This window comes from Columba livia, chromosome 2 (assembly GCF_036013475.1).
Source record: "Columba livia isolate bColLiv1 breed racing homer chromosome 2, bColLiv1.pat.W.v2, whole genome shotgun sequence".
Taxonomy (NCBI): Eukaryota; Metazoa; Chordata; class Aves; order Columbiformes; family Columbidae; genus Columba; species Columba livia.
In genome coordinates, this window is record NC_088603.1 from 74,136,551 (window position 1) to 74,151,494 (window position 14,944).

Sequence of the window (14,944 nt, forward strand, 5' to 3'; positions counted from 1 at the left end):
TTACCTTCTGTGATGTGCTGAAGTCAAGAATTCACAAAGAGAGGCCATGAATTTAACATTACAAAGTTTTAGCTTTGCTGTCTCCCCCAGCATGACTCCAAAAGCAGAATTTTCACTCACTCCCGCAGGATCAGAGCAGGTCACTAGTAATACAGAAACCATCTTCGACTTCTGTCCCATAGAGTTTTTGGGCTAAGGTGGTTTGGCTGCTGTAAATGCTCCTATAAGCAAATAAAGAGCAAACACAAGAATTTTCACAGCAAAAAACAAAATTCTGACTGTAATTTGCAGGTTATGCAAGATTTCCCCAAGCTGTGTGTAATGAGGAATTCCTGCTAAGTGCTTTTGAAGAAACACACCATTTTAGAGAATCTCAGATCTAAACATCCCCCAGGCTTTGAAGCAAATCCAAATATGTGTGATCCAGAAATGAATGAGATCACTGGAATCTGTCACTGGAAACCATCACTGTGCTACCTTTAAAATTACTTGAAAAGACCAAATGTTATTCGATAGGCAAGTGTGATAATAAGTTAGCATAGGAGAAGAAATGTAAGGCTACTCTGGAAGAGGGGACAAAGTTTGCATTAACATTACCTTCCAATCATACATCTTGGCCTGTATACGATAAAACCGGGGCAGAGGGAATGACATATCAGAACAGGAGCTAGGCAGAGAGATCTAAGAGCAGCTGAAAGTAGAAGTCTTGATGTAGAGTTTGGTATTTCTAATTTTGTCAACAAAAATCCTGCCTCAGGAATCAGGCAAGTTTAATCTTGCTAGGGATATGGGCAACATCTTTGTGCCTATAAAAAAGGTCAGCCGCGCACAGTCAAAATGGACTTGTTTGGCAAACACAAACACTGCCCACATCTTCACATGTAATTTCATCTGAATTACCTTAGCAGTAAAGGAGCAGACTTGCATTTTTCCACTTTTCTACACACTGTAAATACCTGCCTCCTGCTTTTGGATAAGATGAAATGCAAAGGCACTAAAAATAAATAAATAACTAAAACAAGCTGTCCTCATTTCCCACCACCCACTCATTCCTGAGGTATGACTGGCCATTTCATAATCAGGAAACGTGTGAACACTTAGCAGGGGAACAAACAAGATCTCATGAGACTGTAAGCCTTTTCCAAAGGCTTAAATACACTTCAGATAAGAATCTAAAGAGACAGTAGAGCTCCAGACATCTTGAGCTTTACCCTTCACTAAACTGGTTCAGGTGCTCTCTTCAAAAAGAGGAAGAGAATGCACCCATGTGGACAACTCAATTCCAGTATGTGCCATGTTTCAGCTTGAAAATTATTTTATTTTTCTTGCTGCAAAACCTCTCAGTTGACATTTCCCTGCTTCACAAGTCTAATTAAAACAACCCTATAGCAAACTACATCTAAGCCAACTCAACTGTGTTGGTTTAGGGTTTTTTTAGTATCATTGTTTTTCCTCTGAACTGACATTTACTTCTTTCATTATCCCATAGTCACAAAACATTCTTTTACTTCTTTTTAATGAGTCAGACCCTTCTGCTCTTACTCCAGCAAAACTTTTCTCAATTCCACAGAGCCCTGGAAGGACATCGCTAAAACCTTTAAGAGGCCATTCACTAATATCTGTATTCAAACTAGCCTGAGCTACACTTTTTTGCTCACATCCCTTGAGTGTTTGTGTACCCAGGAGTTATTAGCACAATCTTCATGCTGAAGGTACTAACATATGTGAATGCTCAGTTGTCCTGTTTGCCCCTCACCTTGCAATCCAAGCAACTCAATAATTAGTATGTTGCTTGCAGCATCAAGGAGCAGAAATACTTATGGACTACAACAGCTGAGCAAAACAGAGCAGATGCAAGGACACAGAGCGAGAGGGATTTTTCACACAAGATCTTGCCTGGTAACAAATCAGCTTAAAAGGGAGCGAACCATTTAGAGGCCACGTGAGATGCATTATCCACCCTTTCTGCCTCACTTTTCATGCTTGTACTACCTGAGTAAGATGTTCATTAATCCCAGGATCCCAAGTTTGGCAATTTTAGCTGATGGGTGAATTGTCATGAAGTCTCCTGTCAGCTGCTATCTGTAGTGATTGCACTATGAGCTCAACATGCGTTGCATTGTTCTGGCTGGTTTTGTTCTTTTATTTTGCTTGGGCTGGCTGCCTCCTGGAACCTCTACTCTGCCTACTTCCTGAGGATTAAAGCATGTCTTCTGGGCAAGAAGATGTAGGGACCACCTGCAGATTCTGTTTATATATCCAGCCTTGTAGCCTGATTGATCTCACAATAGAACCGCATAATGTAAACACTTCATTATTCCACTAAGGATATGTGCTGCACCACCTAAGGTCCTCCCAACCAAGAGTCAGTTTTAGATGGTTAAAATCTGCTAAGCCACACCAAAAGAAGCTAAACAAAGGAAAATCCATCCTAACGACATTTTAAAGTCTCTAAGTTAAGCTAATTAAATGCTATTAAGTTGGAAACTTTACCCTGCCCTTTTATTCCAGGGTTGTGTAATCAGGCCTCAGCGGTGTTCAGGCCCATTGCTTCTGATGCACTGTTTCAGTGTGCCTAATAACAACCAAAACCCAGATTATCACTGGGATTTATTCCCACTCTGGGACTAAGACACCACATATTCAGCCTTGGGAACTACTTTCTTGACCTAAGGGCCTGGCAGGAGATGGAGGCCCAGTTTTGGCTTTGCCTGGGATCCACCTAGGCAGAAATGGGAGCCAGAGGAGACACATCTCCTTGGCTGTTTTCAACATGGCACCTACTAACTGCACCACCTCTCAACCTTGCACAGCAGAGGGGCAAGAAGGTACCTTTCTGTTCCTCCCAAACCACAGAAGTGAAGAATACTTCTAAGTATTTCCTACAGGAATTTTGTATTGGCATTTCCTTTTGCCAGACAAGAAACTGGAAAAAAGAGGACAATGCTCAGCCCCAGATTTTGCGAGTCACGGTCTTGTACCTGGACCAGCTCTGGGCAGCTCTCACTGCTTCCTGCATAAAGCCTTATATCACCTTTCCCCCTCCACTCGGGGACAAACGCCTCCTCTTAAAGCAAAAGGACAAGTCAAGGGCAGAGTCATGGCCATGACATTGCATCTCCTGGGACTTGGGGTTTAGCTTTTATGAGTATTTCAACATCATTCTTGTGGTTTATTTCCCTTTGGGATTTGTTTGTTGGTTGTTTTGTTTATTTAACAGCGTTAATTAAAAACTGAAGGCACACCCAGCTAAAGTGAGGAGCTGTAATCTGAGGAACTCCCCAGGTTCCTCAAGAGGGAGGAGAAGTTTACCCTGAATTTATCTAGGCAGCTACAAATAATTAAAAAACAGAAAAATATGGAGTATGTCCATGTCTGTAATCCACTCTACAGACATCTCAGGCTGCTTCTGAAAGCATAAATAAAAATAAAAGAATTTAATTCAGCTTTAAACAAAACAACCCATTTTGATTAGCAAACAAAGCATGAACATACAGATTGTCAGTGTATCTGTTGAACTGAGCATTCGCAGCTTCAGTACAAAACACAACCATAAGGTCTTGATTGAATAAAAGACATAAGCAAGGCGTGTAAGGTCAAAGACACTTAAAACACACACATACTTACATGTTATACAGAATCAGAGCTTAATTGTTCAGCAAATTTCAATAGTTTGATGTTTACACCAAGCAGATTATCAGCTGGAATACATCATAAACAAAACAAAAAAAATCAACAACAAAAAACCCCTTTTCTGCTTTGGATCACACTGTAGGCCCTCAACAAGATGATCTGTGAATCTTCAGAGTGCTTGAGTCTGTTTGAAAACTGGATGTCATTACCCTGCTAGCTAGTGCTGACGTGTGTTTTATTTCCTAAATTCATATATATATTAACAAATAGGAATAGTTTGAACTCTGAGAATTCTCTGAATCTCTGAAATCATACTAAAATCATGCCAATCCTAAAAGAAGGTTCCAGTCTTTCCAATCTAGGCTCCCAAGATGAAAAAAAACAAAAGTACATTTCTGAATTGGAGGGGAGGTTGGGGGGGAAAGACAAGCTTAGAATCTATGTAGAAGAACCTATGTATTAGAAGAAAAAAATATATTTATATCTGGCAGAGAGAAAATAGAACCAATAGAGCCACCAGCATTCGTCCAGGAAGGATTTCTGTCTACATGCTTTGATAGATAAGCAGCTTTAAAAAATGTTCTGGGGCAAAATTTTTCTAAATCTATCTTAGTCTAAATCTATCTTAGTAAACTTCATCCTTGGAGGTTTCTTTTTATTTACAAAACTATAAAGTTTATCCTATCTTTACCATCAACTTATCGGAGGAACATCTTCTTACTGTGTGAATTGTTCAACAATTTTATTTGAAAGAAAGGAAATCGAAGCTGAGTCTAAATTCCTATACACATTGTGCTGCCTCTCCCTCCTTTTTAAATCAATGGAAGTTAAAAACCAAGAGCAGGATCAATCCCCTATTTTTAACAAAACTCACCAAAATGTGAAATCCCAACTTCTTCACAGCTGAATTCCTCACTGGATCAGGCCTGCTCCTCTGATCACATGCAACTACTAATGCACCCAGCTGATACTTACCTTGGTTGGTGCAGAAGCAAGACCTGGGTCCTCCTGAACCCTGCTAGCACTGTTCAAACATAGAGCCAAGACAGTAGCTTTCCTTGAAAACTTTGCTAGCACCATCCTTACCCAAAAGAACACACTTTATATTTTAAAAGGCACATGTGTTGCCTTCAAAGAAGGTCACTTGTCGTGCAGAGACATAAAAGCAGTCTGTAGGAGGAGTAGGCTCTTTCCCCTGCCCCCACCCCAGCAGGGCTCAGCAAGTGAATCTCATCAAGTCATCGGAATTCTCCAGGCCTTGGCTTCTTCCTCTGAGAGCTGATGGGTAAATACCTCAGCACCGCAGAGAAGACTGATGAAACTATGTGTTATAGTGCTCCTAACACAACCTGAAAGCTCCTGCACAATAGAAATTCCTCTTACAGAATAGTTCTGTAGAGATTACCACAGATTGATATATTTTTAAGAGTTGCATAACTATAATTCAATTCATTCTGACTAATGTGTCCAGACTTGTTCTTCATGGTCTATTCTTATGCTCAATAGCTTTTTTTTTAGCCTGCTTTCTCTTTAAGAACTTTCCCACCTTTTTAGGGCCTGTCTCACAATCCCAAAACAGATAAATTTTGATTTATGGTCCCTACTAAGTTTGCAGCAGCAGAGAGTTAAAAAATAATATATTTTTTTTTTTTTTTTTTTTTTCCTCTATCAGGCAAAGAAATCTTTGCTTATCACTTTCCTCTCTTTCTCCCAACATGGAGTGCTGGCAGAGCTGATCAGCAGAGCTGCTGTTGTCAGCAACACACAAGGCAGAAGGAGCTGCCCTCCAGGTGACCAGCCCCCTCTGGAACAGTACCCCACTCAAAACACACATCTGGAGAAATGGCTGGAAATCCGAATCTGTGGAACATCAGTGTTATTAGAGATAAAGCTAAGCTACACCTTTGGAATTCAAATCTGAATCCATTTCCAAATTGAAGAACTGAGGAATTGTTTCAACGCTTGGTAGAAACAAAGAGCCATGAGGTTTTGATCTGAATCGGAAAATCCAGGCCTGTTCAGAGCCTGGCTTTTGGTTTGGGCCCTCTGCCTAATCACAGCTAGTTCTAAAGTGATTACTCAGCAAGGCTTGTCCAGTTCATTCATCTTGCAGCCTCTGTATTACTTCTGTGCTGTTATGTATACATGGCATCCTTTACCTGTTTGGGTCTGCGATCAAGTAAAGCTAAATGTATTTTTGCTTTCACGGAAAGGCTCTGATATGTTGGATGGATGACTGGGGAGGTCACCTCAAACATTTCAGTTTCTCATTTCTGACATCCACAGAGAACCACAAAATGTAGTTGTTTTGTGCAAAAGCAGAGTTCATAAGTTACTTGAAGTGAACTGCTACTGGTATGCACCATGCCGTTTTTCTTTGTTGGTGCTACCGCTTTATAGTGTACAAAAATAACCCAAACAGGTTAGGTAGTAACTGAGATATTATCTGAGTAAATTTTACCTCAGGGGATTCCTTCAGAGTCAAAAACGTTTTAGTCTGTCTGCACAACTGTGGCCCCAAGGAAGATTTTACAAGCAAACAAGTTGAATGGCACAGAAAAGCCGGCAAACATAGAAAGGGGGAGAAGGAACAGAAAAAAATTGACACATTTTAGTACCTATGTTTTTTAATACTTTAGTATTGCTATTTGTCTGGCTTTGCAAAAAATGAAAATACATCTGGGCTTTTGTAAAAATGACAGCTTGCTTGTTTTGGTTTTGTAAGAGGCATAGGCAGGTCCAAACAAAAGTCCCAGAACCAAACACCATTTGTGGCAGGAAGAATCAAACTCCCAGAACACAAGCACTCCTTTAATTTGAGTACTTTACAATCCAAGTTCTCTTGTGTCTCTGGATTACACTGCTGGGCATTGTCTGACCATAAAGCCAATTTAATTTTCCAGGGCACACATGATCTTTCAGTGCTTTTGAGTTGATCTAGTGAATTTCACACCACTTACTTCTTCCATTGCCAATTTAATAAGGAAAATAGCTTAAGCCAGAGGTGTCTATGTCCCTTGGTAACCTCGATCTGCATATATAGCCTCTTGTGTTCACAGGAGCCTGGTTTAAGTTAAAAGAGAGACAGCCAACTTTCTGTCTTCCTGTCTTCTGACCTGCACTCTTTTCTCATTTGCAGATCCCACCCTCTTCCCCTGTAAAAAAAAAGATAAAAACTTTAGGTTACTTGTATACACACAAACTGTATAAGCACTCATATGTTTTGGTACTTGAAATCCAGATAGGAATTATGCTGAATTACCCAGCCATGTCTCTTTATAGTAGTAAAACTGAGCAAGAAACCTACCTATGAACCGAGATCCAATATTGCACCAGCAGATTTGGATCATATTTTATGCAGGCTAATATGTGCGTTGTAGCTACTACTTTCCCAGCAGCACAAAATACAAATGAATAAATATGGAACACATTTTCACATGACTCCATATCTTCTCTTCAAATACATGCTGATATTAATAATTATTTCTTTCTTCACCTGTATTTTTTCATAGATACTCATATGCAGACAGATAGACAAGTGTGTCTCTCTGTTTATATACTATTTATTATTACTATGTTATGTTGCATATATATTTTAAATACCTTCAATATGTACTACATGTATAACATATTTTCCTATATTTGTCCACCTAAGAATACATGTCGTACTATGTTTAAACATGTCTAAATGTGTCATGCTAAAAATATTTTGCCTACTGTCCTATTGTCTATTGTAGGTTTCAGAATGCAACAAATCAAAGGGGAAACAGGAGAAAAACAGTGTTTTAACGTAAATCCTCCAACACTTTATTAGCCAGCTAGGGCAGATTAACGAATCTACAGGATTTAGATGGCCAGCTGTGCAGCTCTGGCTGCACTAATTTCACTGCAAGCTGATGTTATGCACAGTTCCATAGCCAATTCATTTCCACTCTTTCCATTTAGTTTAGTATTGTGCATAGAGTACACCAGCTCTTGCAAGGAACTTCTGGACTAAATATGTCACTGACATTAGATAGGCAGCAAGAGAAATTGAGCATATAGTACTATCAGAATTATTTGTCACTAACCATATACAGATAAAAAATGCCGAAAAATGTTCCTGATAAGCACTGACCAATATAATAAGCAAACCTGTTAAAAATCTTGTTCTTTACTGCATTTTCCCAAATCAGTGATTTCAGCATGCCTACACCAAAGCTGAACCGTATTAACATAATTGTGAATCAAGCCCAAGATGAGTTCAGAGAGAGGGAGAGAGATAAGCAGAGGCAATGAAGTTAGGACTCTAGCCAGGGACTTGTCCTGGAGGGTCCCAGGTGGCTGGTCCCAAAAGAAGCCCAGGAAGAGGTAAAGAAGGGTGATCAGTGGCCCAGAGCTCCCCCCCTGTCCCTCTTTTTGTTGGCAGCAGTCACAGCCTGTAAGCAGGACTTTAACCCCCACACAACTAGGATATTGACACTATTCTAGGACATTAGTCCAAGCTGTTTGGGGAAGTGCTGCAAATATCCCCATGGTATAGACAAGGAAATAAATTATGCAAGGACAAAATGTCTTACCATGAAGTCAGGAAACATAAAGATCAAAAGAAAAAGGGTCATGTCACTACCTCAGGTTGAGATTTTCCAGTACTAAAAAGATCAGTGGACTACTCTGCTATTAGTTACAAATAAACCTCCAAGAGACACCCAGAAATCATATGGCCCATCTTGGTATCCCAAGGTGGGGTAATTTCCTCAATGTATTTCTCTATATCTACTCCTGAAGGCTTCTAAATATCCCTCATAGCCAAACCTGTTCCAGTGCATCAATATCATTTATTCTTTATGGTAGACACATTTTCAAATTCTGCATTTGTTTCAATTTCTATCTCCTCCCAGGGACTGGTTTTGTGTCCCTTCAGAACACAATAAATAATAAACTGATGAGCAGAGGTGAGCAAGACCAAATAGAGGAAAACCACTCAGCTCTCCATGAAATACACAAATGAATTTCTTCATTGTCTAAAAATGTTCTTGCCCTTTTACTCTTAAACTTCACCCATCAGCCATTCTTGTCCCTGGGAAATAATTAATCTGAGAATTTCTCTATATCAAGGAGAACATGCTTTTGTTATTTTTAATTTTTCACTGTACCTAAAGGGATAGTGAATTCTTGGTGGTTTTATCTGCATTTCATAATAGTAACATCAGAGCAATGGGTGCAGAGAGCAATGACTATGGGCTACTGTTTATGTATGCATCATTCCATCCTTTCAGTACAAACATATTTTTCAGAGGAAAGCATCCTGAGACAAATCCATTACTTGGACATGAAATATAGACAGATTCCCCTACAGAATTGAAGCTGCTTTAGATTTTCATCCAGGAAAACAACAGAAACTAGGCTTTCATTTCGAGCTAGCATCCACACCCATCCGTGAAGCTAACTGCAAGAGAAACAGTGCTAAAATACCTTGATGTTTCCCAGTGTGTAGGGTGTTCTTCAGTACACATTAAAGCTCTGCACTCACCACAGAAGCAGCCTCACTTGAAGATTAGAGCAATGCATTGAAAACTGTTGTGAAGCAAAGTACCGTTTTTTCTTCAGAGTAGGAAACTACAATGGCAGCTCTACTCTATTAAGAGAGAAAGCTTACAGATGTTGGCACCTTGAGGGGACTTCTGCTTACAGCTGAAGAGCCCAGAAAGGTCATCTACATCCCTGCTTCATTCCTCTGTACTTCTTCTGTAACAATGAAGCAATACTTTAAAGCGATACTAAACCTGGAAAGGCTTTGGGTTCCCCAAGCAGCCCTTGAAGACCCTCAGAGGTATTGGCTCCTTTCTTCTCACATAGACTATTTGCTTGGTAAAAACCTCTTCCTTCTGCCTCTCAGTCCAATTACAGCTTCCAGGGACAGTGATGAGAGCAAGTCCAGCAGTAGAGCTCCCTCGAGCACATAACTTGTACTGACTCTAGGCAACAGGATGCAGATGAAGTGATGCTCTCAAAAGCTCATGACTGAGGCTCAACAACCACTGCTGTGGAGGCAAAGCTTCCTGAACTGGTTTGAAAAAGTGTAGGGTTGTTGTCAAGGACAGCTGTCAGACAGCAGAGTCTGCAGGCAAATTAGACCTGTGTTTGCAAAGCCTTACATGTGAATTGTTTCATTCATCTGGGATAAAGTTAAATTAAATAGGTGTCGGCTTATGTTTGAAATATGTCCAAGGTGGTTTACCTGAGTGGTATTCATGTCAACAGAGTTTTATCACCTTTAAATTGTTTTGGTTTTTTTTTTTTTTTTTTGCATACTCATAAACCATTCCAGGGAGTGTTTATCATTTACTTAAAGCCTGGTGGTATTGAGACAAGTTGTACAGCATTAGTATTCTTTGCGTTTCCTTGATCAGCTTTACCTACTGCACAGAATCTGGAAGGTTTGCCTAGCTTTGACCAATGGTAACAGAAAAACCTTTTCTCCAGTGTCTAACAGGAACAGCTACAAGGCTGTTCAGTAAATGCCTTATCATGCAGTTATTTGAAAGTGCTTCCAGGCTGCTTTTGCAAAAGATGCAGCCTGATATAGCTGATGTTTTTCTCATTCGAAGGCTGCATTCATCCTTCTAGCCATGTTAACAGCCTGGAAAGCTGTCTGAAGTTACTTGCCCCCTGATCTGAAATCCTTTGCATGTATCCTCCAGGAAATATGTCACCCCTGTTCATGTCACCAGAGTCCTTCTGTAGGCATGGCCTAGCTATTTTTGTTCCCAGGTGCAACTATTTGCTTGCATTCAGGTGCATGCTATTTGCAAGGCTGTTTCCCCAAGAGATCTTTATAATTCTACACACCTTGTCCATAAAACAAAGCCACATGTTACACTCACAGACTGCACAACAGCTGCCTCATCTTTTTGGAAATGGTTGTTTTATTTCACATTTAGATTAAATATCTAAGTCAGCACAGGCTTCCACTATGTTGGAGCAACAGCTCTGATAACCCTATGAAATTAAGCTATAGCCTGCTATCAATTCTGACTCAGTGAGCAGTACACATCAGAGCTAATGCGTGTGTCCAGGGGAATGTGTTTGCTAGAAATGGAACTTCTTGCATATGCCATACATATTTTAGTAACACATCACCACGGAACTTAATAGTCTCATGCAATCGTGTCCAACAAACTCTTCTCTCACTGTCCTGTTTGCATGGGCATCTTTTTGTTTTCAAAGATGTATTAGAAACACAGTAGGAAGTTTTGAAACACTTTATGTCACTATGAATGTCTGTGCTAAGTAGCAGCTACTCTTAATGCCTTCAAAGTGGAAAAGCTGCCAGCTGCTAACCACTGGATTACCCCTGACAGCAGCAGCATGTCCAGCACAGGTGTGACAGTGAGGCTGTGGCTGCTATCTCACCTGTTGCTCCTCCGCTCTGCTGCCAGGTCCTGGTACATCAGGAAAATTCCTTCCAAGTTATGCAGTTTTTCAGGTTACCAGAAGTAATCAATTTTGAAGGGATTAGAAAATGGTTACATGAACATGACTTTCTGGGATCTTATAAGATTTTTTCTGAATAATACTTTAACTCCATCAAGAAAAAAAAATCCAGTTTTAAATTGTGTTGTCAATGGTGGGAGTTAGCAAGGAAGAGAAGGAGCTCAGCTTTAGCCAGGTTAAACAATAACTTGCTACTATTCGTGGCTGGCTCCCAGAAGGCTAAAGAAATTAACTCGTGGTTAGTTAAATAATAGTTTTATTAAAACCATGATCAGATCAAATAACTGGCACATATGTGCAGGAAGTCTTTCAAAATACTCAGGACCTGCAAAAAAGTTAGATCAAGAAAATGTCTTTTAAATGCCTAATCCCTGAAGTAACTGGAACCCCTAGAAACTGTATGCCTTAAAAAGTAAAAGATTTTTTTAAACCTTAATCCCAACATTCTCTCACAAGAATAACACAGTTCTCTACTTTCAGTGTTTTCTCTTTGTGTAGATGTTTTAATTCCCTTGTTACAGTAGAAAATATTTTTATTTCTATGACCACGGCTCTGTTCTAGCCTTTTATTTTATTTGTAAAAAGAGAAATAAATGAAAGACATCTAAAGCTGTGTGGTTTCACATCCCACATTTGAGCTGTCCAGTAAAGGAGCAAGTAACTACAGAAGAGGAATGCTGACTGAAGGACGAGCCTCCAGATAACCCACAAGTTGTGGAAAACCACAGCTGCAGAAGTGCAGGTGAGAGCCACCACAGGTACAGCTCCTGAGTGTACCTGGTCTCTTTTTTATGCCACCATGGGTTCATAGAATCACAAAATGTTTGGGTTGGAAGGGACCTCTGGAGATAATCTAGTCCAACCCACCTGCTAAAGCAGGTTCAACCTAGAGCAGATCACACAGGAGTGCTTCGAGGTGGGTTTTGAATATCTCCAGAGAAGGAGACTCCACAACCTCTCTGGGCAGCTTGTTCCAGTGCTCTGGCACCCTCCAAGTGAGGAATTTTCTTCTCACATTCAGATGGAACCTCCTGTGTTTCAGCCTGTGCCCGTTGCCCCTCATCCTACCATTGCACACCACTGAAAATAGTCTGGTCCTCTTGACACCCATCCTTGAAATATTTATAAGTATAAATAAGATCCCCTCTCAGCCTTCTCCAGGCTGAACAGACCCAGCTTTCTCAGTCTTTCCTCATAAGAAAGATGCCACAGAGCCCTCATCATCTTTGTAGCTCTCCACTGGACTCCCTTCAGTAATTCCTCGTCCTCCTTAAACTGGGGAGCCCAGAACTGGACACAGTACTCCAGATGTGGCCTCACCAGGGCAGAGTAGAGGGGGAGGAGAACCTCCCTCAACTTGCTGATCACACTCTTCCTAATGCACCGCAGGATACCATTGGCCTTCTTGGCCACAAGGGCACATTGCTGACTCATGTCCACCACAAGCCACCTTTACACACACGTATTTGCAGGTGAGAAGAGCAAATTCAGTTATTGTACTGCATCTAGATAATGACACTGGATTGAGAGCACCATGACTCTCTCAGTGCCCCACCTGTCGCAAGAGCATTGCCATGGGCTTTCTGACTGCGGAGTCAAGTCTACAGTGAAATTGCTCTGAGCAGAATTACCAGCTTCAGTATGGGAGGATCAGGGTGTACAGAGCAGATTGCACCTGAAAAGGGCCAAATTACCTCACAGGGTTCAACGAGAGTGCACAAAGGCAGGGTGCCTGCAGGCAGTCTTTGGCCCCTGTTCTCTGCCCTTCTAGTCCATGAGACTAATTGCCTGGTGGATGCTTTGTGACTTTTGGAGTTTAGGAAGGTTGCTGGAGGTACTGAGAGTTTTTTATACAATCCACAGCACAAATGGACGCTGTCAGCAAAGCAATGTGTATTCAAAGAGAACAGCAACGTGAAGAGTGTCCGATTTCTTCAAAACGGAGAATAAGTTTTCTGAAGTGTAAACACGTGCACACGCTTGTGGCAGATATCCATTTAAAGGTGAACTACTACCACTAACCTATGCTTGCATCTATCAGTTTGCATTACATTCAGGTAGTGGTGAACACTGCCTTTTGGGTGGGTGTAGAGTACTTGGTGAGCTTTTAGGATGAAGGGCAGGTAAAAACTTGCTATGTCTTGTATCCAAGATTCGAGTATTTACCTGTTTGAGCCCTGCATATTAAGGCCCACGCATTTACCCTGCAACACAACATGGAATTTTAATGAATTCACGGACTCTGAAGGCCCCCACCCACCTCTTCTCAAACAACTGAAATCCTTTGCATTCCTCTCAGCTATACCTATTCTGCATGCAACAGCAGCGGATCAGACTGGGAACTGGTCCTGAACATAGAGAAAGTGACAGACACTTTCAGGTGCCATTTCAGCCAAAGCAGAAGATATCCTTCCTCTCTCAAAGCACAAAAGGATCAAAAAATATTTCTCAGTTCTCCCCACCCATAACAAGCCTACATGACATACAGCAGCACAAGCCAGGCTTGATCACTTTAATCTTCCTATTGAAGAAACCACTCTCACTCAAACACAAAATATTTGTGGTGGACATAATCAACTGTTTATCTAAAGGAAAAGCCAAAACCAGCAGTGAGGTAGCTCTTTGAAGAGCCTTGAGCAGATTTACTATATTGCAAATCATCCCTATCCAAGAGGACAAAGGGCGCAAATAGAAGTTAACTCCCAGTACATTGAAGAATCTGGTGTTGTAAACCTCCAGGTATAAAGTTTGTCTTAGCCCAAGGGGAGGGGTTATGCTGCCCATCAGAGAGAGAGACAGAGGCAGATACAGTTTCTATTTCAGCATCTCAAAATGTAATGAAACACTGAAAAGATAAACTCCAGATATCGTTAATTTCACATATTATCTTGACAGCTACTACTGGAAAGGAAAACAAAACGTGTTCTATGAAGAAGAGAGGACAGCGGAGGAATGGGTAGCTGGTAGCTGCGATGGAGAAAAAAGGTAGAGGATACAACATTAAAGCTAAACAATTCTTATCTGCCTCTAGCTGAAGCCCCAAGGATTCTTCTCCATAGATAACAGTGGTGTGTCTTCTCATGCCAAGACACCCTGAGTGAACTGGCTTCACAAACCCTGTTGCAGGTAAGAGCGTTTCAATTGGGATGAGATTTGACATTTTGATGTAGGCTTCTTAAAAATACAACCTGCCAATGACAGTCAAACCCAAATTTTGGATTAAGAAACATTGAACAGCTGTGTTCTTCTAAATCCCAGGCTCAGCATCAAAGGAGGAAGAACAGGGTGAGTAATGCATGCAAATGGCTGTATTAATATTTGACGACAAATCAAAAATGCCTGTCGTTAAAGAAATGCCTTCAGCTGGTATCCCACCCGAGGAGTCAGACTACACAACTGAGCACAATAGCATTTATACATGTACATACTGAAAACAGCCTGCTTGCTATGCTCTACGACCTGGATGGCTGTTTCACTGACATACATACAGTGCTGGTGACATCCAGTTATCACATATCTATCACATCTCATTCCTCCTTTTCAGCTACTCCTGACTGGTGAACTTATAGCAGGAATTCTTTTCACATTTATTTTTACCGTGACTAATTTCACATCTATTTCTCTCAGTTTCTCTCATTTTATGCCCTGATCTGCTTGATCTCCAGGTATTCAGTCTGTCTGACATCAACTCCTAACTCTGTTGCAGCCAGTTTCATTAACACATTTCCACTTTCTGGGTGATAGTCTCTGGTAAAATTAGTACAGAAGAGTGGTTCCAAGATCAATCATTAAGAGCTTTCAATAACAACTTCCCTTCAGTCTGAAAAGTCTCTTT

General features: G+C 40.8%; 1 long non-coding RNA gene across 1 annotated transcript in view; it reads right to left on the reverse strand.

The window, feature by feature from the left end:
* Window positions 1-14,201, reverse strand: part of LOC110361881 (uncharacterized) — a 28,048-nt gene extending 13,847 nt beyond the window's left edge. Inside the window, exon 1 of the long non-coding RNA XR_010470308.1 lies at window positions 5-14,201. This is a non-coding gene — a long non-coding RNA (uncharacterized LOC110361881). The remainder of the gene's footprint in view (window positions 1-4) is intronic.
* Window positions 14,202-14,944: the final 743 nt, after the last annotated feature.